This window comes from Rhipicephalus sanguineus, chromosome 4 (genome assembly GCF_013339695.2).
Source record: "Rhipicephalus sanguineus isolate Rsan-2018 chromosome 4, BIME_Rsan_1.4, whole genome shotgun sequence".
NCBI lineage: Eukaryota > Metazoa > Arthropoda > Arachnida > Ixodida > Ixodidae > Rhipicephalus > Rhipicephalus sanguineus.
In genome coordinates, this window is record NC_051179.1 from 112,641,648 (window position 1) to 112,667,177 (window position 25,530).

General features: G+C 48.8%; 1 protein-coding gene and 1 long non-coding RNA gene across 2 annotated transcripts in view; one reads left to right on the plus strand and one right to left on the minus strand.

Annotated features, from left to right (window-relative positions):
• Positions 1-25,530, plus strand: part of LOC119390578 (uncharacterized) — a 280,493-nt gene that overhangs the window by 148,152 nt on the left and 106,811 nt on the right. The gene's annotated exons all lie outside the window — the stretch shown is intronic.
• LOC119391517 (uncharacterized) lies at positions 14,377-15,819 on the minus strand. The gene is made up of 4 exons (XR_007415847.1): positions 15,401-15,819; positions 14,763-14,885; positions 14,626-14,686; positions 14,377-14,484 (listed from the first exon to the last, which is right to left on the minus strand). It is a non-coding gene; the product is annotated as an uncharacterized LOC119391517 (long non-coding RNA).

Sequence of the window (25,530 nt, forward strand, 5' to 3'; positions counted from 1 at the left end):
GGCTGCATTTTACAGCAAAGGTATTTATGAGATCACAAAAGCAGCGCCGTAGTTGTCCGCCGCCGCCGGTGCCGGTAGCCGCTGTCGCGCGAAATAAGAAGAATGAAATGAGCAAACAATATCAAGGATGAGATGAGATTTGAAACCGGGCCCTCTGCGTGGCAGTCCGTTATTCTACCGTAGAGCCACGCTTGTGATAAAAGGCCATATACGGTAGTCATGCCGGGTAAGGAATCTCGTTAACATATGTGGTGTAGCGTGGCAGAAGAGTAAAATAACAACCAGGCGTCACACAATGACAATTACGCAACGGGTGCATGGTTTGAAGCTTCCCACCCACTACAAAGTGCTCAGCATAATTCTTCATTGTCATCAGCCACATGCAGCATCAACAAAGTGCACATAATATATTGCAGATGGATGTATAGCGGGTACCTCGCTTATCCGCGGAAAGACGAAGAATGGCAGAGAGGGTGCTTCCCTACTTCACAAAAATTATGATTTATGGCGTAGTGGACAGCTTGCATGCGTACTTGTGTTAGTTGCCCCTAGAGAGTTTAGAACGGGCTATAGAAAGGCCGCTTTTCCAGCTTTCGCTGTGACTTGTGCGCGTTCTGCGCAGGCCTGGCGTTTTTTGTTTAGACAAAACTGCTTAGACAAAACATGCGCAGACACGCTTCCAAATTACGACTACAAAAACAACAAAATTGTTTTCTCTGCCTCCTTTAATGAGCAGTTACTTCTACATCTGCCGATTGCCCCCCCCCCCCCCCTTCCCGCCCCACTCCTCGTCCTGACAAATGGGGAACTACGTGACAGGAGGGGCGCCAAACGTCGTCAGCGCTGTTGCGATCGGCGAGCCATCCTTTGCCGCGGGGCGCCGGGACGGAAAAAAGGCAGCCGCTTCACTGTGCGGCGATAAGGAAGAGCGTGAAGACACCCCGTTGATTCTCATGCGCCAGGAGGTGCATGGTTTCAATTTGCCCGAGACAGCACCATTGTCGCACAGCACCATTGTCGCCGGTACCGGAGCGGAAATGCGACACATGGCGCCTTTGTGCCCCAGGAAAGGCCGCGACGCCGAGTTTCCGCCGAAGACGGACCTCGGACCACCGCGCTGTGCGTCTCCGGCTGGTAGGTCGTCTACGCTCAAATCAGCGCCAGCTGCCCAGACGCATACCAGTGGATTTGCCGGGCCTGCAGCCGCCGTTCGGCCGTATGGGTGGTCGGCTCGAGCAGCGACATGAGGGACTCATCACAACCCGCATGCTGGCGGCATCCTTCCCCCGACGCGACATCGTTGTGAGAACAATGCGCGTGTTTGGGTTGTGTGTGCGTGTGCTGGGGGCGGTGCCAGCAAGGTGACCTGCAGGATTCGCTGCCCGATTGGATGGAAACGTCTTCCCCTGTTTCCCCAGGTCTGGAATCTAGGGACCGCCAAGGGGTTAAAAGACGCGAACGGATGCATGCGAAGGACATTCTGGAACGAGCTCTCTAAATGTAAAAATGTAAATAAACCTCCTGTACGCTTCTTCTGCTCCTCAGTCCGGTTCCCTCCAACAGCAGCTCTTCTTGAGGACGAGGTTTGCGACCGCCTGCCTGGACGCGTGGAAACCAGCGCAATTGCGGGAGAGCCTCCCTCCTCTACGACTTCCAACACTGGTGATCAGCGGGTGGGATGGACCTGGTGACATGGCGCTGCAATTGCGGGTGAGCGTTTGGTTTCTGCATTGAGATTTGCCAGGCTTCAATTTCTGGGTTAATAATTTGAATTCCTGGGAATCGTCAATTGTTGAGATGCAAAGTGCGTTTGTTTGAGCATCATTGAGAGGGCAAAGCCAACGCTTAAAAGCAGTGACCATGGACCTGGTGAAGTTGCGCGAGAGAGAATTGTTGCTGTTGTGTGAGGAATTGGAACTGGAATGCGATGACGAGATGAAAAAGTGTGATCTATTGAAAGAAATAGACGAAAGTGGTAGTAGTGCGGAGAGCATTCAGATTGCTTGGGAACTGGTTCAGAAAACTCTGAAGGAGGAGGAAATGAAGAGAGCGTACGAAAAAGAGAGACATGAAATAAAGGTACGGAGGTTACAGCTCGAAATTGAGCTGCAGCGTTTAACAGTTCATGGAGGAGTAAGCCGCATTCCTGAAAAAGCAAGAGAACAAGAACAGGAAAAGTGCGAGCATAAGAGAGATGGAAATGACAGTGAGATACAGGTAGAATCGCCTCTTGAATCAAAGGAGCGACAGGTCGCGAGTTGTGAGACCCTGTTAGAGAAAGATGCGTGCCTCTACGAATGGGTTAATCTAGAGCACGTACAGGACGAGGCCATCGGTGGTCTAGAGCCAGGGGCGTATCAGAAAGGTGTTCCTTGCGGGGCCGAGGATTGTTTCAGCAGCCCTAATAAGGCTAATGCGGAGCTGGAGACATTCCTCGCGCCTGAGCACGTAAATGATCGTCCGACAATGCAGGCGGAAGGCAAAGCTAGCCTAGAGCTTAACAAGGACGCGACGCTTCCAAAGTTGATGAGTACCGCCGAGGAGCGCCCAGTTTTAGATGTCACCAGTGACAGTGCAGAGAAAGGGGCCCGACCGTACAACGAAGCGGAGAGAGAAGAGAAGCAAATGCTGTTGGCTGGGGGTACGCTTAGTTTTGAGGGGCTTTTGCGAGTGGACAGAGGTTCATTAAGTGGTGAGCAAAATAAAGACCCCGGACTGGCGTGTGTGCATATCCCAACCAAGGAAGAAGTTGTGAGACGTAACGTCACTGTGCGGGAAAAGGGCTCAGAGACAAACCCAGAGAGCGCTCCTTGCGGAGACGAGGCTGTTTCCAGCAGCGATAAAGAGGTCAGCGGCGAGGCGGAGCTGCCTGAGAAATTGAGCGGCTCTCTGGTATTCCCCAAAGAAGCAAAGGTGAAGGCGGTCGAGCGCGATGGGTCCCCGGTTATAGATAGACTCGAGGGTACGATCGCGACACGCATAACTAAGAAGAATGGTTGTAGAAACCGCCGGAAAAGAAGGAGGCTGAAGCAGTCCGCACAGCAAACACTCGCGAAGGATTTCACACTGCAGCCAATAAGACCACACAGTAGGACAGCGCGTAGCTCGAGAGAACGTCCATTGACGCGTATGGTCAGGCGCAAGTGGCGGAAGGGGCGCAGTGCCGAAAAACAAACCGCATCTCTGCGACAAAGGGCAACAGTAGTGGGGTGCCGCGCGGGGACAAGTACAAAGGAAGGGGGCAGACTCATTCTTTCCCCACGTTTGTGGCTTTCCTTTCGCCGAACTGAAGGAAAGCGGCCGAACAGCCATATGAAGCGTGGCCGCAGAGCGCGAGTAATGAATGGTGCCTTCTGTAGCCTCGGGCGAACTCGAAAGTCGCCAGGGCCGAGACCCCATCGGGTGCGATTCAAAAGAATTCACAAATTGGGAAACGGGGCATGGTCCAGCAGGGTGTTTTGCACGCGTGTGTAAAGACTCGTTGAATGATTAGTTTGTTTGAGTTCGACTTCAGTAAGTTTTATTTAGTATTTTGTAAGACGCGGTGCGAAGTTTTAAGAATAATAGCCGCATGGCACTGAAGTCTGATGAGAGTATTGTAGTCGCGCTAATCAGTAGGATTAGTTTCCGATTAAGGTTTCGTAGCGCGAACCCTGTGTATTTTTATGGTGCCTTAATGGCTTAGTGAAACATGGTAGCCTGTCATTGATGCGTCAATGTGCAGTAAAAGAGAATTGAAAGGAAGGTTTTAGCGTAAAACCAACTTGCTTAGCGAAACGCTTAAGTCTTGTGCTGATTAGAGCAGTTTTCGTTGCGTGCTCTTGAGAGTGACCAGCACGCAAGGCTTGGTTCACAGTACTAAAATGTAATATATGTCAGGTGTTTTCAATGTGTGTAGTAATTTGGCAAAGTGTCAATGTGCGCTGTTCGTCGTAACGTTGCGTTACAAACGCACGTTTAGACGAACTTTGTTTGGAAGAATTGGGCGTGCCGCCAATCGTGTGTTTAAGTAGTGCAGCGCTCCATGAATGAGAGTATAACCTAGAGTTAATGTGCTCAGAAGAGCTTTGTGCGTTTGATATTGTAAGTGCCAACATCGGTAGGTAAGATTAACCAGACGGGCCTGATGTAGGAAGGTTAATCTAATTTGTTTTGTTTCGATGCTTGATGATCAGGTGATCGCATAAGCCGAGAACTGAGACAAGTGTAGGTACAGAGAGGCAGAGTTGCGTACGGATCATGTTACCGGGAGAGGACGTAAGCTTCTTCATGAATCTGTAAACTGTCGTTCAGACCAAGAGAGTCTGATTCAGCGGAAGTGTAGTGATCATCTAAAAAAAAAAAAAAGGAACCCTGCTCCGATGGAGTCTTGTCCTCCAAGATTACACTTTCCCTCCGGCATAAGAAAGGGTTAAAGGAATAGAAATGCCGACAAACGTGGTAGCCGAGATTGAAATGTAATGTCGGAGCATTCAATTATAACCTTTTGCTTGATAGGCGTCTTGTAATTGTTTACTGAATAGTTCCCAAGTGGAGTCAACCTATCATCCATAATAACGATTTTGTCTTGCCTGAAACTTCAAGAGGGAAGATGGCCACTTGCTTTATTTGATGTGCCTCTCAGGGGTCAAAATTTAATGAGGTTCATAATTTTGAGTTTTTACTATTAACATTTTGTTTTGATAAGCCTGGCGGGTTGAAGGCAGATTCTGAACGCTTGTGCGCGGTGTGGTGTTTTGTCACCTGGATCGTTCTTTCTGCTGTTTACCGTTGTGTGAGGTTCTTCGGGCTGCATGTCTACAGTCATCGTCGACTCCGAGACCCCCTCTTCATGGCCAGCAATTGGGTTCCTGGCCATTCGAGAGTTTCCTGGCCCCGGAGGAGCTGTTGCGATCGGCGAGCCATCCTTTGCCGCGGGGCGCCGGGACGGAAAAAAGGCAGCCGCTTCACTGTGCGGCGATAAGGAAGAGCGTGAAGACACCCCGTTGATTCTCATGCGCCAGGAGGTGCATGGTTTCAATTTGCTCGAGACAGCACCATTGTCGCACAGCACCATTGTCGCCGGTACCGGAGCGGAAATGCGACACATGGCGCCTTTGTGCCCCAGGAAAGGCCGCGACGCCGAGTTTCCGCCGAAGACGGACCTCGGACCACCGCGCTGTGCGTCTCCGGCTGGTAGGTCGTCTACGCTCAAATCAGCGCCAGCTGCCCAGACGCATACCAGTGGATTTGCCGGGCATGCAGCCGCCGTTCGGCCGTATGGGTGGTCGGCTCGAGCAGCGACATGAGGGACTCATCACAACCCGCATGCTGGCGGCATCCTTCCCCCGACGCGACATCGTTGTGAGAACAATGCGCGTGTTTGGGTTGTGTGTGCGTGTGCTGGGGGCGGTGCCAGCAAGGTGACCTGCAGGATTCGCTGCCCGATTGGATGGAAACGTCTTCCCCTGTTTCCCCAGGTCTGGAATCTAGGGACCGCCAAGGGGTTAAAAGACGCGAACGGATGCATGCGAAGGACATTCTGGAACGAGCTCTCTAAATGTAAAATGTAAATAAACCTCCTGTACGCTTCTTCTGCTCCTCAGTCCGGTTCCCTCCAACAGCAGCTCTTCTTGAGGACGAGGTTTGCGACCGCCTGCCTGGACGCGTGGAAACCAGCGCAATTGCGGGAGAGCCTCCCTTTCTACATTTCCAACAGCGCTAAGTCGTCGTTGGGGAATGAGAAAATTGCAGATTGTTGGACGTTCAGTACGCAAGCAGACGCAGACAATGGGCCAGAGTCGGAGAAAAAAGCGAGACGTTTATATACTGCCACAGCAGCGCACAAAATAATATAAACAATGACAAAGAAAGAAAATACCAGGCCTGCGCAGAGCACGAAGTACAGTCACAGAGAAAGCCAGAGGAACGCCCTTTCTAGAGCCCGTTGTAAACACTCTTGGCGCGACTACTACAACTACATTGCAAAGTACTCACGCCGCCATAAATCATCATAAGCTTGCGAAAGTAGAGGTGTACCCACTATGCCATTATTCACATTCTGTGGAGAAACGAGGCACCGCCTGCGCGTCTGAAAGGCATATATGCACTTTCGTATGCTGTGGCTGACGACATCAAAAAATTATGCCTGAGTCCTTTCTAATAAGAGGTGAGATTTAAACCACTGACTAGTAGTGCAATTCGCGTTGTGTGACTCTTTTACAATGCTGTATTCCATCTTGTGACATTATTCCTCGGCCGATATGACGCTTGTATTGGGTCTTTCTGAGAAGGAATATCAAGCACCCGCGCGGCTGTGCGGAAAAATACTCGACTGCTATGCAGTGGGCCGGGGTTGAAATGCCGCTGGATCCTGCATATTTTTTTCTCATTGTGCGCGATAGTGAACTGTGCCACCAAAATCGGCTGTTGTTGTGATATTGTAACAGCTTTTGCTGTAACAGTCAAGTAGCACAAATATAGAGAATATCGATCAGTGGTTACGGCACAATGCAGGCAGCGAGAAATTAGTAATGGATGCAGTAATCAGACAGCGCGCGAAGAGCAAATTTCTAACAGTTAAGAAGCATACACTTAATAGCGGCTGGCTATAACATAACTTCAACAGCCAACAATAGCTGGCACACGGATGACCGTGCAACGTTGTTACGTTCCAAGATGTCCAGCAGTTCCGCAGAGTGCTGGCGAGTCTTCTTGGATAGCGCTGTTTTTCCAGGGAGTCAAGTTCCCGTCACTGACAAGATGGCGCGACGGAGCTCATATTTGTCGTTTTAGTGTGGCCGGCATCGCCTGCCAGGGATGCCAAGAAAATGAGACGTTCGCAGAACATTGACGTGCTCAATTTCTTCCTTCTTTGCATCTTTTCAAGGAAAGCTCCCTTTGTGTGGCCCTAATACCTTGTGCGCGGTGTTGTAAATATGCGTGACTCCTAAAAAAATGACACCATTTCCCGCTAAAGGGGACCAAGGGGGCGATCGGAGATCTCTGTTCTGCGCCGTTCGTTCGCGTTCGTTCTGATGAGCGCACGCGATTGGCTGAAGCCGGAGAATTCTCGCCACTCTAAGAAGCGTGGCCACTTCTTTTTTTTGCTTGATGTTTTCTTTTTTGGTGACGTCATGCCGCGTCATAACGAGCATGTCGTCTGCTACAAATGAACGGAGCGCGAGTCCGTTCGCGCGCGTTCTCTCGAGCGAACAAGCGGCTACGCACGGCATGGATTGGATTGATGCGGCGGTTGCGGCCAGTGCATTTTGTGAAAATGGCGGTGGCTGGTGTTCTCCCGTTGTTTCTCGACGAAGATGCAGAGCGGTTGGAGGTGCGGAACGCGTTTGATGAGATGAGCGAGTATGAATTCCGGCGTCGCTTTCGTTTCTCGAAACGTACGGTACGTTGGTTGTGCGACGAACTCGACCCCGTCATTGGGTGCCAACGAGCCAGTGGGATTTCAACAGAGCGGAAGGTGTTGTCTGCGCTGAGATTTTTTGCCAGCGGATGCTTCGAGTGAGCTGTCGGCAGCGAGGAATTCATCGGCCTGTCGCAGTCGTCCGTCAGCGAAACCATCCACGAGGTGGCACACGCCATTACTGTCGTTGGCGGGCAGAAACGGTGGGTGGCCTTTCCCGAGACCACGGACGCGAAGGAGCGAGCAAAGGCGGCGTTCGCTCGGCTCGGGCGGATTCCTGGTGTTCTCGGGTGCGTCGATGGCACCCTCATCGCCATCCAAAAGACCCATGGCCTGAGCCCCGCGGACACGGCGAACTACATGTCGCGGAAGGGGTTTCTACGCATTGAACACCATGATCGTGAGTATTATTCATGCATTGTATACGTAGCGAATTGTTTCATTTGTATTGTTTAAATTTTCCGCTTTACTGCGACTGTTGCGACAGAACGTTGCGGGAGCGATATATTTTTTTTTTATCTATCCAGAACGGGAGTGGGTGCCCTTCAGGGCACCTCGGTTAGGATAAGCAATGAAAGCATTCGACGCGGGCTGCACTGTGGTTCAGCGGCCTCCACAGTGCATAAAATCACCGCTACTCGATCGCTATGTGTACACTGAGCCTTGATTCTCGATGTGGATTTGTTGAGAGTAGCCCTCCCAGAATGTGCCGTAGTATATTCGCTGCCCTGTGCTGCGTCCTGATTCCTCGTTGTCGTGCTGGTGTCATGGATAAATTCCTGTGCATTAAATACGTATTGCTTCATTACCCTTTTTCAGATAGGAGCTTTTAATGCTGTATGTAGTTTGTGATACATTGGCTTAAACATGCAACAGTAATTGGGTTAAAAGCCTGCTGTGGCCGGAAGCTGGGTTGTCCCAATCAGTAAGCATGCAGACTACTTTTTTGACACTGCCTTGACGAACCCAAGCCCACGTGTTAAAGCTTATGGTATAAGTCCTACCTTGTCGACGACTCGTTGATAGCTATGTTTGAATAGTCGGTAAGAGTGCAGACAGATGTAGTTACATTAACATGAGTTTTTCCGAAGTCTTTTATGGGTACAAATTTGGCTGAATTGAATTCTGCAGACATGTGATGCCGACCTCTGGATTCTGGATGTAAATCCATGTTTCCCGGGGTCATGCCATGACTGGTGGGTATGGCGGAGGAGCCCTCTCCGTCGGGACCTGGAAGCCGAACTGCGGCCTGGTGAATGCTTGCTTGGTAAGTGCTGGCAGTGTTTGCAAATTCAAGACGATAATTTCACGCATGCTTATTGCATTATTTTGATGTATTTAAGTTTCAGCCACAAAAAGTTTCTCAACGCTTGGCACAGACCGTGACACAATGTCTAGAAAGCTTCATTATCTTATGATCACACGCAGGACGCGATAGTAAAGTTCATTCGAGAGCTTATGCGAGCACCAGCGATAGCACTGGAAGTTTCGATGACTGCTTTATAAAAGACCACGCGTTCCACCGATAGTCAAATTACCTGAGTACTGTTCACGCCGCTATCAGCTTACAGTGCGAATGGCTTGCATGTTGTATTTTCAGTTTTCGGGCACAAGTTCGCGGAAAATGAAAAAGTTTAGTCGAACATGCCGACCGCTGCCTTTGTCAACATCACAGCCACGTGACAATATCACTACAGCTGTCATGATTCTTGTGCAGGAGACTCTGGCTATCCATTAGAACCGTGGCTCCTGACACCAGTGCCCGGACGACCAGCTAGTGGCACCCCTGAGAGCGACTACAACAAGGCCCACACCGCCATGCGCAATGTTGTGGAGAGGTGCATCGGGGTCCTAAAGAGCAGGCTCCGCTGCTTGCAGCGTCACTGGGCCCTGCTCTACAACCCCGATCGAGCAGCCACCATCATTGCTGCTTGCGCAGCTCTCCACAGTATTGCACTAGCGGCACGTGAGCCTGCTCTCGAAGGGGACGACGACGACCCCGACGACGATGACGACAGCGACAACACTGAGGTGCCCCCATCACTAGCTGAGCTACCACCACAACGGGTGCAAGCCCCACAGCAGGTTCACCTGAGGGGCCAGCAGCAGCGCAACCGCGTGGTTAACCTGTTCAGAGGACCACGGGGCTCGCATGCTGAGCACCTGCGTAGGGTACGCCGCCGCCTGCAACGACCTTGGCAGCGTTGCGCGGTGCGTGTTTCTCTTTGTTCATTGTGTTTGTCACTGGCTTGTTTAAAAAAAGATCAATTTTTTTACTACACTTCTAACGTTTTTAATGAAACGGGATTCAGCTTGTGGTTCACACCAAGCACAAATGGTGGTTCACACTAAGCACAAATGAGAGCTCAGCTGTGAATGGCACACGGTGCCATTCACAGCCACAGTGGTAACCTGTAAAGGCTGTTTTCAACAGGACAGCAACATGGGCTAGCTTTTGTGCAACAAGGATCGTGGTAAACATGAAGTGAACGACATGGGTGGTATCAGAAGTAAATCATTACTTGTATTGCGAGCAATGCACATATAAAGCAAAGTAAATGAACACCCCTCATATTTAATGAAAAGGAAAATATAAAAGTATCTTCCTTTTATATTATATACATGCCCATTACTTTGCATCAAGATACACACTTCGCAACACAAAAGTCATTGCAGTACATGAAAACAAGATACGGTTGAGCCCAGATATATCGAACTCGCTAAAAAACTGCAATTACTTTGACATATCGAACAACTCGACATAAAACTGTTGAAGATTTTACTGCCTCTTAGGTGCATACGTAGGCCTTCTGCCACTGTTTTACAAGAATGTATGAAAGACACCGTCATGGCAATGCACGGGAATTTTTTCATTTTGTATTTTTCCATAATTTGCATTTGGCGACGCACAGTTATGTGCACGGGTGAGTTGTACACGCGAACATATAATGTGCACGTCAGTGACAGCTGTACGTACTCATCCGGCTCCGAAAGCTTCTGTCTGCCTTGTCTTTGAGAATTGTACTGAGCATGCTTCTTGGGATGCTGTACACGGTGGAGATGAAGGCTTCTTTTCCCCATGTTCGGTTGTATTAATACCACCAACTTCGCAGAGATCAGCATAGCTTTTACATTTTATGACACGTATCAGGCTAACAAAAGGAGCAAAGAAATGAACTGTGATCCGCCAGGTGGGCACAATGACGCGAAATTTTGGTAGAAAGCACTTGATGGCAAGCGATAATTTCTACTCGCTGCGTGTGGAACCGTCGTAATCACATCGCTATCTCTAATATATTTAGGAAGGCCCCCTTTCCATGAGGAAAAGCGAAATTCTGGCGATGGAGAGCCAACCTCTTGGGGAGGTTTGTGCTGCCCTGTTCGATGTATCATATGTTCTGGCTGCATACATGCCAAGTCTCCCGGATTACTCGGGAGACTCCCGGATTTTGAACGTTTCTCCCGGTTGTACGGGTCATAGGAAAATCTCCCGGAAATCCAGTTTTGCCCCGCGCGTCCAGTGCATTGCGCGCCCCGTGCGTCACGGTGACGCGAGGTGGGACGTTTCGCGTAGAGATGCGCTACACGCAATTTAAAAATTGATCCTAAATGTGTTATAGGTTATATCAGCCGTTAATATTTCGAAGATGATGCTTTTGTGTACACACAAATCTATCCCACAAGTTATCTCGCCTTCAAAATGTTGTGTCGACTACTACTGCTTTAAGTGGAGAGCCCAGCGCTTTTAAGTGCTGGGCTCTCCACTTAATGTAGCCGTTACCGATGTCTGTCGAGATAGCGTGTTCGCCAGTGCTTGCGACCGCCCCCGTCTCAATGGCGCCCCTTATGGTCCCTTGCCCGACGAAATAACTGGTAAGCAAGCGACGACAGGCCTCGCACGCGGAGCGATGTTATCGCATGTGCCCTTCGCGCGACGGTGACGGCCGGGCCGTTTCATCTCTGCTTCAACCGCGTTCGTCCCTAGCGCTAGCGCGCTTTTACTCGCACGTGAAACAAACAATGCATAAGCGATGTTAACGGATTGGACTCTGTATGTACAGATCAGTGGCGACCGCAAAATCCCGCTGACAGTGTCCATATAATTTATATCGCAGTACCCCCCCCCCCCCCCCCCCCCCCCCACGTTGAGTAGATCTCCCGGATTCCGCTTCTCCAAACTTGGCAGGTATGTGGCTGTTTTTTTTTTAATGTAGCCACACATTTTTCTATACAAAAAGATTTAGATATAAACGATAATTCAATTTACCCGAGTTCGATATGGTTGATTTTGACTGGTTTGTCAGAACGAAAATGAAACAAAGAAAAAAAGAACACCATGATAATGTACCATGCACTGTCACATAATGAACATATATGGCCCCGGCTTTTGTTGTTTTGAGTGTCGTAAACATCAGTGCACGTAATGTTCACAAGAGCACTTCGTCGTCAAATGTCCACTGCCGGATGATGAATTATTACTGATCTCCAATTTATCCTATCTTATACGAGCTCAGTCCACATCATAACTTATAAGTTGAAATGGTAAATGTATCCACCTTTGTTTACGTTTCCTATTTCGTGGTAACCGTTTCGTTGCTTTAAACATTCACCAATTGTATGTCCGATACCATGGGAAGCTGGCCCAGGTTCATTTGATTCGGCTAGTGTTAACTACACTGTCTGGTGCCTTCCGTTCTTCTATGACTGATTCTGCTGTTTTCAGACCTGTAAATGTCACACTGAACATTTTTCGTTCAGGTATGCAGTGCTCGGTCCTCACTTCTTGGCGAAGTTTTACACTTTTCGTTTTATGGACAACAGCACGTTGCCCATCGTTATTTGAGAATGCCTGCCGAATGTGCTTCAGCCCATCATTATTTGGCAAATTTCTTAACTTAAAGTAGGCTTGCTTGTAAGTGATCTAGATAGATTGTAGTTTTCTTGTGTTTGTGAACTTTTCTTCTTTTCAGGCCATTGAACATGAATCCTTGTCTTCGGCATAATTATATTTAGCCATAATTTGTTGTTGTAGGCCCACACTCACTCAATTTTTTTTGCAATTCATCACCATCATTGCTGAACAACCGTATGATCTGCAAGTTGTTGGTCGTTGATCGTTTCCTCTAATTATTTAATCCTGTTGGTACCCACTCCTGTTGTCGAAACACTTCTAAGCAAGATAATGAATGTTTGGGTGTTGCTACATTTCAAGAGTGTTGTGCGACCTAGACTATCCACAAGCACTCTTCCTTGCTTTAGTATGTGTCAAAATTACTAGAAAACACACAGTGCACTGTTCTACACTGTAAACATATAAATACAATGCACTGCACTATGCACATATATTACAAAATTTTCTGAATGTATTATTGTATGATGAGATTTAAAAATGACATTGCAAAACATGCTTCATAAATGCAACCATACTGTGCTATGTACATGTACTACAAAACTGCTGAATGCATAACCTCGCATGATGAGATAAAAAAACACGACGACAATGCAGGGCACGATTTACCATTGCAACTGCTTCGTGTTATGTATAACGAAACAGCACATCAGTGCCTATGATATGCAGGAAAAGAAAATTTGCAGGAAAAAAGTTGCAGGGTGCCACTGAAACAAAGCACTATACCACAGCTCGTGATGTGAAAGTGAAGAAAAAAAAAAGATTGCAGGGTGCCACTAAAATAAATCAACATACCACAGCTCGTGATATGAACATAAAAAAGGGAAAACATAAAAAAAAGATTGCAGGATGCCACTGAAGCGAACCAATAACATACCACAGCCCGTGATATGAAAGCGAAAAGAAAAAAGGAATACATAAGAGAAGAAAAAAATCACAGCTCGTGATAAGAAAGGAAAACAAAGAGATATATGACAAAAAAAATCACGGGGCATCAGCGTAACATACCTACAAATCACATCTCGTGATATGTAGGGAAAAACGGAATACACAAGACAAAGAAAAAAACACAGGACAACACAACAAAAAAAAACAAACAAATACTATATACAAATGTACATTATGGCGCAGGTGGCTGCTGCTGAAGCGCCGCAGTGAGGGCCCGGACGAAGGCACCGATGCCCTGCAGCTCGCGCACGACGTCATCAAGACTCCGAGCCTGACGTTCAGCGGCTGCTCGATGACGCCTGGCCTCGTCGGCGAGCTGCTGCAGTGCCTCGCCCTGCCGCCTGGTGTTGTCGGCGAGCAGCTCCAGCGCCGCGGCCTGCCGATCACCAATATCGCGCAGCTGTGCCAGGAGCTGGAAACCAAGAAATGTGTTGCCGTTATCATCCATGCATTTCTCGTTATGGACTCTTCGCTGGAAGCTTCTGTTCGTGAAGAGTTTCAGTGTGCGTAACAGTTTCCTCTCTGTTGAAAATCCACTGGCCCAACGGCATCCATCAACGGTGCCAGTGTACCGCACAACCAATGTACATCGTTTGGACAGACCAAAACGGTGCCAGAATTCATTCTTGCTCATCTCGTCAAACGCATCTCGCACCTCCAACCACCTCTGCACAAGAAGAAACCAAACAGCCCTTTTCAGGGCTACATAACCGTTTGCCCGGCTTTACGAGGTTACCGACACAATCTCCTTCCGAAACTCCAGTTGCTGCAATATGCAAAACATGCAGCAAATAGGTGTGACACAGGTGCAAAATGTGCATGATGGCTATGTAAAGTATTTGCATACAGAGTTTTTTTTTACAGCATATATTAAACAATAGCGCATTTCCAATTATGCTTTAGAAGCATGTGACACAACAGGGAACCATCATGAGACGTTACACATTTTTCCAACGCAAATTTACTATGTTTCACGATAACTGTAATGCAGGACACCTTATTCCGTCTGACAGTCATGCAAGCAGTTAGCTCACCTACAACTGTTTTCGACATTTATCATATACCTGCACGCATGAGCATCACCTGTGAGCATGTAAAATCATCTGCTGTTAATTAATTTGGTATCTACGAACCGTGTTAGTCTGCTGCTGCTGGTCTGCCACGCGAGGCAGTAGACTGCGGGCAGTCGTCGTCTGCTGCCGCCGCCGTCGTTGGCGCTGGGGTACTGAAAACATAATCAATCCTTTTTACTTCACAGCAGACACCTACAGCACAAGTGTTTCAAGGCTCTGACATGGTAACATGAAAATGGGTTATTTTATTAAACTACTGACACTGTTAATAGAAAAACAACGGTCAAACTTACGAGCTGGGGCCACATCCTCTTCGGACGAGCCAGCGGCAGCCGCAGCAGGGATCACGAACGCCTGTTATAGTAAGAAGTTTATTTATTGACACATTGAGTACAATAAGCAACATGAAGAGCAAGGTGTGAAAGTTCACCTGCAAGCCGCTGGTGCCCGGCATGTCCCCGACTGAGACCCTTGGCGGTGCGGGCAATGGCTGAGGGCGGCGGAAGTCCCCAGACAGTGCACGAGCCTGCAGGCTCTGCTCTGGGGGAACCAACTGTAAGCATACGTTAAAAAAAGCTACATCGCAATCTTGCCCCTAGTAACAACAGTGCAGCGACCGAGAGCCACACACAATTCCTGGGGATTATTGTGGCGAAAGTGTACATACGCTAGAGTTGCCATAGCAATGTTTATTTTGTTTTTTCTACAGGTGTTTCAACAGCGACATGCTATGCCACTCCAACTTTGGGGAGAGGAGGGGAGGGAGGCAAATCCACTTGCTACGCCCCTCAGTCGACTACGGGGTATGAGAAATGGTTTAGAACACTTAGGGTTCTCCAATGAGCTTCGAAATATAGTTCGCGGCTGTTGTCTCGTCATTGCCATAAATGTGACTGCCTCGCACGCTGTTCTCGACGGCGCAACGTGTTAGCATCTGAACCTCAGCGGCAGCCGAGTGATCCAGTCGAAATTGTTTGAAAAAGTAAAACAAACCGCGCGTACTCGAACGAAGCTAATGAGCACACTAGTTCGCAGCACAGAACAGGGATATTCTAAGGCAGGGCTTACCGCTTCCGACCGCCGAAATACAGGGCCTCGCGCACCGTCGACCCTCGAGGTCCCAGTCAGCTGTAAGATGCGGCCGCGGTAGCCGGACAGCTGGCCGCCTCCGGTGCCCCTGCAAAGCACAAACGGGATGTGTAAGATGACCCACCGAGATACAAATGTGCTCGCACTCACCTCTGTTCTTTCCGTAGTCGTATGAGCTCCTGCTCGGCGTTATAGCGCTCCTTCCGCCAGAACGCCTGCCACTGCGCGAAAGACCTATGCGCAGGGCCTGCCTGGTTTAGGAGCGCTATAAGCTGGTGCCAGAGCTCCTCCCGGTCCTCCCTCGTGAACGAGGGGTCCACCGGGTACGAAGGCGTTGCGAGCTGGGGGTGCTCCTCCATGAAAGCCAGGAGGAGCTCCCGTTGACGCTCAGACACCCAAGGACCGACACGCTCCTTCTGCCTCGACGACATTTTGAAAATATGCGCCACACGCAACTTTCTTGGTTTGTTTTTAGCGTGCGCGACACCACCTAGCGATCATGTTAGAAAAAACTAACACAAATAAATACCAGTACTCAAACCTATTGCTGTATGAGAGAGTGTTTGAGCTTGAGATGAAAAAACAATATTTTTCCGTAAAGTAATATTTATTAAAAGGCGAGAAACGCTTCGTTTTGGAGTATACGGTCCCTGTGCCGACGACACAGAATGCGCGTCTACTTCCGGGAAGCTCTCCGCTCCACGATTGGCTGTCCCCTTCCTCTCGGCGTTTCTCGCCGGGAAAGCTGCGACCTCCTCTCTCTTTTGTGACGTAGGCACCGCAGAACGAACGCGAACGAACAGAGATCTCCGATCGCCCCCCATGAGGCCATGCGAAGCCGGAGCACTTGTACGATCGCGTTCCGTTGGCGTTCGTTGGGCATGCTACCGACCTCGCGTCGTGGAACGCGAAGAGGAACGCTACGCGCGTCTTGTCTTCCCTCTAGCCTGGCCGTTAATTCTCACGGGGCGAGCGGGGAACGCGGTCGACAGGCGCGCGAGAGGGGGGCAGCGTAGGAGAGGAGAGAGAAGGGGAGGGGACGCGCATGCGCTTGGCGTTCATCGCAGCGTTGCGCAGGAGAGAATTTCGGTATGTCTTGCCCGCGTTTCAGAGGAAGAGTGGAGTGGGGGAGGAGAGAGGAAATGGGGAGAGGGGAAAAAGGGAGAGGGGGAGTGGAGAGGAGGAGTGTGGAGATGGTATGCGCATGCGCAGTAAGAGTGGTCACGCCGCACACCACCACCACCACCACCACCGCCGGTTTGAACTCCGCTATAAGACGCTTCGCATCTAAAAGTACGCTGCCGGGACCGATTTTGCTGCTTGTAATAGGCGGTGTGCTGTGGCGCTACTGGACGACGCTAACGTTTTCTTGGTTCCGCTTCTTTGCCGTGCTGGACTAGATTAGATCGCTTAGCAGAACCAGCGGCTAATTAACTTTTCATCTTCCCAGATTCTCTACCTGGGGAAGTAAGGCACTTGATATGCGTCCAACCAGGCCCTCTTCGTAGTCTCCAAACACCGCCGTAAAATGTATTTGCCGGGCCCCTTTTAATTAGAGGCAAGAGTGGCGGCTGACTTCCTGGGAGGGAAGGGAGCCACCAAAACATGCCCGCGTTGCCAGACCACTTTTTGGTGCTGTCCCTAGGAAATTCCAAGCGAGATGTACCTAGCCTAGTCCCGTGGCTAGGCTACCGTGGCTCTATGTGCGTGCGAGACGTCGATCATGCGATTTAACCATGGAAATGCAGGTGGCTTGATTCAATGGACGCACGAATTAAGGTGCATACTTGCTGCTTTCTTTGGGAAGGGCCACTTTTAGATGCGAAGTATCTTATGGCGGAGTTCAATTCGGTGGTGGTGGTGGTGTGCGGCGTGACCACTCTTACTGCGCATGCGCATACCATCTCCACACTCCTCCTCTCCACTCCCCCTCACCACTCCCCCTCTCCCTGTTTCCCCTCTCCCCGTTTCCCCTCTCCTCCCCCACTCCAATCTTCCTCTGAAACGCGGGCAAGACATGCCGAAATTCTCTCCTGCGCAACGCCGCGATGAACGCCAAGCGCATGCGCGTCCCCTCCCCTTCTCTCTCCTCTCCTACGCTGCCCCTCTCTCGCGCGCCTGTCGACCGCGTTCCCCGCTCGCCCCGTGAGAATTAACGGCCAGGCTAGAGTTAAGACAAGACGCGCGTAGCGTTCCTCTTCGCGTTCCACGACGCGAGGTCGGTAGCATGCCCAACGAACGCCAACGGAACGCGATCGTGCAAGTGCTCCGGCTTCGCATCGCCTCATGGTCCCCTTTAGCGGGAAATGGTGTAATTTTTTCACTAAGAGGCACGCAGTTCGCAAGGAGGGGGAATCAGTTTTGTTTCTGTTCAATGAGATCACTGCTCAGGCATAGCCGCACAGTGCATTAGGTTTCATTATTGTGTTAACCTTGCTGGCGTATCAAGCGCATTAGTTTACGAAGCTGGTTCTTTTTGGACGACGAAGTTTGAGACATGATCAGAACAGCTATAGCGTGCTATATATTCATATGAGCTGCTGTTTCGGCCTTGTTTTGTGGTTCCAGAAAAGCCAGCTTTTCCCAGTAGGTGCCTTAGAAAACTTACACCATTTCCCGCTAAAGGGGACCATGAGGCGATGAGAAGCCGGAGCGCTTGCACGATAGCGTTCCGTTGGCGTTCTTTGGGCATGCTACCGACCTCGCGTCGTGGAACGCGAAGAGGAACGCTACGCGCGTCTTGTCTTCCCTCTATCCTGGCCGTTAATTCTCACAGGGCGAGGGGGGAACGCAGTCGGCAGGCGTGCGAGAGGGGGGCAGCGTAGGAGAGAGAGGGGGAGGGGACGGGCATGCGCTGGTGCTCATCGCGGCGTTGAGCAGGAGAGAATTTCGGCATGTCTGGCCCGCGTTTCAGAGGAAGAGTGGAAAGGGGAGGGGAGAGGGGAAGTGGAGAGGGGGAGGGGAGAGGGAAAGTGGAGTGGGGCAGGGGAGAGGGTATGCGCATGCGCAGTAAGGGTGGTCACGCCGCACACTACCACCACCACCACCACCGGATTGAACTCCGCCATAAGATACTTCGCATCTAAAAACGTTTAGCTCCAATATTCTGTGATAGTCACCGAATAATCAATATTATTGCTTGTTTTAAATAAATGCTTGTGACGATTGAGCCACCACGCGAACGAGCGTCACGCCGAAGCCGGCCTCCCTACTTGGAGCACTGCATGTGTGTACTAGGCGCAGCGATGCAGATTGCTTATTTTCTCATCAGATCAGTGTAGTTCCCGGTGCCTACCGAACACATCGTGGTGATGGATCTAGGCCATATTCAACCGATATATGTCGCATATGCATGCATCCCATAGCATGCGTGGGGTATCAAGCCGATATATGAAACACCATTGTGAATAACTTTTTTTGCCTAGCTGTTCTTTATGAAATATTTTTTTCATTGCTGTGCTTTTCACATATCCTATCATCAGTGGAAAGGAGTACCCGGTGCTATACAGAAGCACCAACATCTCCTAAATATCATATAATAAAAAAGTATTTGTTTACGCCAGGAAAATCAATGCTCCTCAACACATAATGCTTCACTGAACCGACCAATGTGTTACGAATGCACACTGTCGGCTAAGTGTATATACAGTAAAACTCGCATACATTGGAATCAAAGGGCATCGCTAAATAGTTCGATATACCCGTAATTAAAAATGCATAAAATGCCTGTCTGAAGCTTAAATATAGTTGGTACATGTCTTGATATATACTGAGTATGTGCAGCTCAATGAAAGGAAGACAAGAGGAGACACATAAACGACACAGCCAGTCTATGTCGTTTATGTGTCTTCTGTCTTCGTTTCATTGTGTTGCACATACTCAGTATATATCAATAAATATTCATGCGTCCCAGACTGTCCCTCGAGACGATTGGTCGTTCTAAAGCTGCTGTGAAGTCGGTGAAATTTTCTCATTACTTGTTTTTCATCAACCTGCTCATGTGAAACGTGTACGTATCGGACCACACAACACTTTGCGCCACTGAAGCAACCTGGCGATACATTTTTCCGGCAACTAATTGCAGCCACAGGTAGTAAGCTTCACAGCGTGTCGTTTAGTTTTCGTCGCATTACACCCCTGTGTAGCGGTAAAACTTACAAAGCAATTCCTTCATTGTGGAGCGCAAAGAAATCTGTGCTGCTCACGCCGCTCATATTTTGACTCGTACCCTGCTTGTTTACGCCATGCTTGCACTGCCCCTTGGATTCAATGCACTATATAGTTACATGATATATACGTGCTACAAGATGACAGATTCACTATAGTTAGATTTATGGCATTGCAGCTGTGTTATGCCACAAAGCATGTACTGTGCATCGACGATTCGTTGTGCAGCGAAGCCCACTAGCAAGGAAATCGTAACTGCCACATACGTTACCTGATGCTTTGTCTTCTTTAATTACAAAAAAAGGCGCCCACGCAGTCTCCAGTCACCGTACGAGCACCCAAACGTCTAATAAATGCGCAAGTGCATAGCAAATAAAGTCTCTTCAATTCTTCTACATGCCACGCAAACGAATTAGCAGCAAACCTCTACATTAGAGAACAGACCAAGCCACTTCTTGGAATAGCTTGGAATAGTGTCATGGAGAAACTTAATTATGCCAACAGAGATTATTACAAGATACCAATGAATCACGTGGCCTGAAGCGACGAGGCGCCGCTACGGATGTCTACTTCAAACGCCAGCTGCTACATTTCAGGTCAAATAATAAATGCGCAGATGATGGATTTCTTAGCGCTGCTGATAATCTTAAGAATCTGTATAAATTCAAGCGAATACTCGCGAGGTAACATAAAGCAGGGCAGACACAGACATTTTAACGCAACGTACGCTCTCGAGTGCCTCAAGTTTCACCTCACTTGACGACCGTCGGACTCATCGGATTCGAAGGGGATCGCGAAAAAGTTCGATATATCCATTATTAAAAACCGAAAATACGCCTGTAAGCTTTAATATTCACATGTCTCGGACAGTCTCATAAGATGACTGATTCCTTTAAGTTGCTTCGAAGGCGTAAATGTTGTTTTATCAACCACTTTGCGGCAGTGAACCCTTCTCGGCCACGACGGGCTAGAGCTTCACAGCATGACGTTTAGTTTTCTTCGCATAACCATGAGCGTGCACCATGACTTACGTGCCACGCTCATGGTGCGCTGGCGGACGTTTCGCTCGCTTGATATACACCAAAATTGGTATTGCGCGACATGACTGTGTGACGAACATAAATGACGGGAGGTATTACGAAAATCATGACACACGTGTCATGTATAAGATGACTTACGTGCCACGCTCATGGTGCGCTGGCGGACGTTTCGCTCGCTTGATATACACCAAAATTGGTAGTGCGTGACATGACTGTGTGACGAACAAAAATAACGGGAGTTAATGTGAATATCATGACACGCGTGTCATGTACAGCATGACTTACGTGCCACACTCATGGTGCGATGGCGGCCGTTCCGCCAGATTGATATACACCAAAATTGGTATTGCGTGATGTGACTCTGTGACGAGCATATATAACAGGTGTGATTTTCGGAACATGTCACGTGACAAGTGTTACGTGAGAATCATTGCATACTACGCCGGAAAAGTCTGTGCACGTGTTCTGTCAGCAAAGCAGACGATAAAGAAGAGGACGGATTGCGTGCCGATTCATGATGATGACAATTTTTATTCGCCACTAACGGGGATTCTCCAAGCTTAAACAGCTCTGTTTTAAAAGAAACAGAGATACCAGCGCACGCAATTGTATTAAGGCCACAAAAGCGCAAAAGCGGGCGTGCACAAGCGGCTTGCGGATCTCGAGCCCTAAAATTCCCTCTTAGAGAATTTTAGTGCCGGGACCCCAAAGTGCCTTGCGTACGTAAGCCCCTTACGTTCCTTTGTATAGTCCATGGGTGCGGCTGAGAGTACGAGGGAACGTAAGAGGGTGAATAAGGAAGCGGCTTAGAGTCCCCGGCACTAAAACTCTCTAATAAGAGGGAAAAAAAAACTCACAGGGTCCCTTATGCATTCGCCTAAGTCCACTCGAAGGCGAAAGCCGTCTTCCTTTTCCTCAGTTGATTTATCGTTCCTCACCCCCCCCCCCCTCGAAAGCTTTGTGACCTAACATTGTTTTGCACTGCCTCCAAGATAGGAGGCACTGCAATCTTTCTACACCACATCTGGTCATGTGCTGACTTCATCGCGTGAAGTCGCGTTATTCGACGTCATGATGACATCACAATCTTTGGTCGTATGGTCACGTCATTACGCGATGATTTTTGACATCCCTCGTGTTGACGCCGCCGACGCCGGCGGTCAATTTTCGCGTTTGCTCAGGCATCTAAGGTTTTCGTCAGAGCAGGTGCAGGGCCCCCGTAGGCGCGTGTCAAATGGAAACAATACCTCGTTTGGCTAGTCTGATAGCGGACATCCTGTTGGTTTACTTTAGAAAATCATTTTTCTGCTCAACTTCTTCGCGCTCTATACTTCCTAATCACGAAATTTGATCGAGCACATAAGGGCCCCTTGCTATAGCGGAAGAGCTTCCTGCACGAACACAGACATCGTGCACTATACGTGCATGACTAAAAAGCGCAAGGCACATTCGCTTAGCACAGAGGCGCAGGTTAATTTACATGCGCGAATTAAACATGAAACTCGTAGCATGTACACAAGCGGCAACACAGCGGTAAATGACACCATAGGCTAACAGCCACTGAAACGCAGACCACATAACGTACAACACATGCCAGGTAACCGCCGCAGCTGACGCGCGGCGGCACTAACCTGCGATATGAAAATAAATTTTCCCCTCACAACATCACGGTAACACCCCAAGCTCGAGCTCAGAACGCGCGATAAATTACGTAAACGCAACACATCACGCTTGACACTTATGCCGTGATCGCTGCAAAATTTCAATCTGCCCAAGCGATCGAAACGCGAACCATAAAACTCCTTTTTTTCAGCGTGACAAATTATTTTGAAAGTTTGTGCGCCTGAAAGGGCCCCATTGCACAACAAATAATAAGTTTGTGTTAATGGTACGCTGTGTCTAATACCAGCAATATTCAAGCTAAATACTCAAGTACATATCTCGCATAGCACGGAGAAGTCGGTCGGGGTCCATTTGCTGCGTCTGATGTTTCTGATCCAAAGGCGTCGTCGCTACTTTTCGTTCGGAAGCGTAAAAAGGCGGAAACCCTGCGCGCTGCTGTTTGAACAGCCAACCGCGCAACAGCAGCTCATTGCACGCAACAAATTCACGCTTGAATGCGAGGAGCAGTCGCCATGAATACGCGCGGCTTCGTACCAGAGCTTCGTAACCTACGCGCGCTCCTCAGCGATCGTGTACGTGCGGCGCGCCGGCGTCTCTCCTGCGCGGCAGCGCCGGACTCCGCGCCGCGCTGTCGCCACTGCCGCCCGCCGCCGCCGGCGAAGAGAGAGGGTTTACGTCACGAGAAGAGGGCGGCGCTGAGGCGGAGCTCGGAGAGCGGCGAGATGAAACAATCGCCAAACTCTCCCGAAGGGCATATAGGCTTCCCAAGCAACGCTTAGCGTGTATCCACACGACGGACTTATCCGCGGAAATCTCGTCCGCGGACGATCGTTCCGCCGCCCGTCCGGCTGCAAAGCACATCCAGACGACGGACGAAGCGAGTAGACGGACGCGCCGCAGCAAAAAAACATGGCGGCACTGTCTGAAGCGAGAGCTGCCCGCTTCGAATCTTTAAGCTCTTCGTCTCACATTGCGTGGGTTGTTAGTCCCAAACTGACGATTGTGTCGGCTTTAGGTTTATGTCCTCAAGCTTCGCCGGCAACGTATTCATGACAATTTGGTACTGTTTCCGAGCGCCGTACTCGTTTTATGAGAGCTGTAGGCTTAGCGAGTGCCTCTATTAACAGAACATAAGCTCGGTGATCTGCGGTAGCGCGAGTGCTGCCAAATCCCAGAGGTCATAATAATGTGCGAATGCTTGCTTGTTCCTTTTTTCTCTAGATGGCGCGAGCAGTCTGAAAGTCGAAAACACATTCATCGCTACCAAAATTATTGAAGGTTTTTATGTTTCCGTCTATGGCGCAGAGTTTCTTTTAAGTTGAAGATGGAGTTACTATTGGAGTTCCATACGAGAAAAAGAAAAAGCAGCGCTTGTTGCCAGACCGATAATGGCACCTTCGGCTAAATCTGTTGTGTTATTCCGCGCGAATCCGAATGCGAAAAAGAGCTTGGCATTTTCCGTCCGCGACGTCCGCGGACGAGGCACGGGTGGCACAAATCCGTGACGCGGGGTCACGTGATGCGCCGTCCGCGGCGGAAAAGACGGATTCGGTCCGTCGTGTGGATACACCCTTAGTAAGGTGGCTAGAATGGGGAGGTGTGCTGAGCGCCGCGCGTTTCCCTTGCCAGAGAGGGTCCATCTGCGCGCCGATGCCACCAGGGGCGCTGCTGCAGGGGGCGCGGGTACAGCCGCCGCTGTCGCAGATTGCCCGTTGGAAGGCTGTTACAAGGAAACGCGGCGTGATTTTTTTTTCTTTTCACCATTTCACCTTTTCACCATTGTACACGAGTCATGCATGAGTGAGCTGTGGTGAAAATGCCCTATAAAACGAAGCAAACTGAACGCTGGTGCTTCGTTCCTGGCTGCTACGAAAACTCTGAAACCAAAGAACTGAATTGCGAATAAATACAATGATAATGACTAACAAAATGTATGTTCGCCTTATCCCGGTATAGGGCGCCGTTTTCTTGTTGTTGTTCTTTTTCTCTGGCAACGAAGCTTAAAGAATGAAACCTCTAATACTATTAGAAAGGAATGATTTGCGCTTGTGCCTTGGACTTCTAATGTTCGTTGCAAACAACGTGTTAGATATGGAAGCGCGATTACCATGGTCTGTAATTAGATCAGAGACACCAACAGTTTTAAAGATATACAGTTCGCATCAGAGACAATAATTATACGTTTTCATTTAAAAACCTAGTTTATTCTTTAAAGCACATTGGTCGTGAGTGAACACCCCTCAGATTATATTCGCATTAGCGCTGCTAGAACTACTCAATGTAAAAGTATAACATATTGGCTCTTCAAGTAAGCTCAGTTCGATCCTTCGCACACAATGTCATGATATTTTTTTTCTCCTAATGATAAACAATGCCATTTCTGTATTTAAATTACCAGTACACACCTTGCTCACATGAAAATTAGCAATACAACTCATTATGTCAATAAAAAAACGCGACTTATGCATCGGTAGAGGGTAAGGTTAGGACAACGTCACTAGACTAGTTTGCTAACCTAGTCTAGTAACGTTGGGTTAGGCATCATCTCTCGCTCTTTTCAGTGGTCTTTTTCAATTCGACTTCCCAATCATACACCTAAGGCGCTTAGCCGTGCTCCCTATTGGGTTGCAGAAATTAGCGCTTTTTTTTTTTCTATCTTCCTCTTATCATCGTATATATTTACCTATATTAATTCCAGAAATACTGGCTGTTGTTTTAGCAAGCTCCCGTCAAATGAATCAACAGCAGTTATAGTTACAGATTATATTTCGGTATGTTCAGCACTTCCTATATACGGCAGCGAATTCAACACTCCTGAGCATGTTTCGTTATCTAATACCTGCAAACTTACAAAAAATTTGGTTGCTGAGGGTACTGGGCCACCGCGGATTGTATCTAAATGAAATGGTGGATTCATGAGCCACAGTATCTCTATGTGGAGCTCTGATTCCTAATTTACCAGATACGGCTTATGCGACAGCTTTAAGGTATAGAAATGCTCGTTTGCAAAGCGACACTGGCAAATTATCACTGGATAAATTTAAAAACTTCGTACATGTAAGGTATTGCTGGAATAAACAGCGGTGTGCATCGTGACAATTAGAAGTTTCTTACAGCAGATTACGCGGCCAAATTCCACGAGTGAATTTTTATTTATATAATGCTGGTCTCATGGCGTCCCCGGCCGTTGTGCAAATTTTGCAATCAATTGAAACAACGGACCACTTCCTTTTATTCTGTACCTCGTAGCTTCACTTCAGAAGATATGATTAACAATAA